Here is a 2,090-nt window from a genome sequence, read left to right as displayed (position 1 = left end):
ATAGCATGGCTTACATCGTTTACGATAGAAGGGAGACTGTTCAGCAATGCATGCACATAACCACATGACAAGCTCAGCACTAGATCCGTCAAATACCGAACATCATTTCTTAAAGTATTCCTTTGTAAATTGAAACTAGATTATGTGATAGGATGTGAATAAAGTTAACTTCCACATTAAAATTATACTTTGTTCGAGCCAAACAACATTATAAACAATAAATATCGCATCGGCGTTGTATGGTAGACGTAATGTTATCTGATTAACATACTCGCGTAGCATATTGTTATCGTGTATTGTTATATTTTTTTCTCTTATACGGTCATCGTCCTATGTTGACATGTAAGTTGAGTTACTGGGGAAATTTGAATGGCGCTGTTCTAGAAGCACGTTTGGAGCTTTTCGTGTCTGATTTAAATAGGCTCGTACAACGTAAAAGTATAGCTTAAGCGAAACAAGTTCGTGAATTGGAAAAACAAATCTACAGATGAACATAAATTGAGCTTGATATTTTTATTAATCTATGAGCTCGATATTAGTATTCATCTATGTAATATTGAATGGAACATAAATCGAAAAAATAAGATCGTCAAGATAAGACTTGGTATCGCGGCGTTATTAGAATCAGAGCTTAAAGTGCATATATGACAGTGAACATGTACGTTTTGTCCAAAATAAACTACGATTTATATATATGCTTTCAACACATGCGTGTATCTTCATAAAAAACGATATACCACCATTTAATCTTCAACCTGTTTGTTCTCTGATAGTTTGGCAACGTATTTGTGTAGTATGATCAATTAAATATTAAATTTGAATGGTTTATATCCAAAGAACATTGAGTGAAATACATTTCTATTGTAAACTGAATATCAATTCCCAACTCGCGACCATATTGTCTGGGGTTTCCTTTATCGGTTTTATCACGGCGAAATAAGGCATTAGTATCATATTGATAATAACAGCTTGTAGGAATAATATATGTTAAATTGCTAAAGTATATACTACAAAGAACAGCACATTTAACAAACCTTTTCAAAAGATTATATCTACCGTTTTTAATTGGCATGTGCAAACATATATACCCAAGACACTTTCTTGGCGTGTGTCTGATAGGATTGGATTGTGACCAGTGATATGATGACTCATTTATTGTAAACACATCTTTAAAAATGTATCGACGTATTCATTTATATAAGTCAACTAATTTAAACATTGCTATTATATTTGTATGTTCTTTCCAACTCCTGAATTAAACGGTTGATTAGCATGAAATACATAGTTAAGCGAATATGAACAGAGGCAATGCAAACCATTCTAGAATGTGATTGAACACATTATCTTTAAATGTGTATATTATACTCACAAGCGTAATCCTAATACTTATAATGCATATTTATGTATTAACCTGTAACATTTAAGGAAACATTTACAAAACGTATGTATAATCCCTCGTATGATCACGTTTATACTACCTTTTGTTTCTGTTTCCATATAATTATCAACTTTACATTATATTTAACGTTTCAAGCGACAACATAGTCTACGCGCCTACGTTTACCATAGAGTAAAGATGTATCTTCTTATTACCATAAATTAACAATTTTAACAATGTATTTGAAAGTGACAGAAATATAAACGAGGGTAATTGTATGGTTTGTAATGTTTTTAAAAATATTTTTGAAAACGGTTGATAAATAAGATACAACGAAATATCCATAATAAATATGCGCAATAAATAAACGAATTTAAGGTTATTGTTAGAGACAATATTGAATAAGATCAGAATGCCAGAAAGAAATAGACAGTTCACAGTGATCATACTTTGAAAACAAAACACATACTGAACAGATACCTTCATAAATTGCAATAAACACTAAGTATGAAATCAGATATCTTAAAATGAGAACTTACGAAACGGTAATGTAGTGTCAAAAAGGCACGAAATATCAGTATTAACACGGTCTATCCAATAGACATTATTTTGACGTGTCCACGTGGAGTGGCGATATACTTGTAACATTAACATAATTGTTGCCTACACATATAGTCGCTATACCTTAATCAATAATTCTGTAAGACATAAA

This window comes from Dreissena polymorpha, chromosome 15 (genome assembly GCF_020536995.1).
Source record: "Dreissena polymorpha isolate Duluth1 chromosome 15, UMN_Dpol_1.0, whole genome shotgun sequence".
NCBI classification, from domain to species: Eukaryota; Metazoa; Mollusca; class Bivalvia; order Myida; family Dreissenidae; genus Dreissena; species Dreissena polymorpha.
This window is presented reverse-complemented; position numbering follows the sequence as displayed.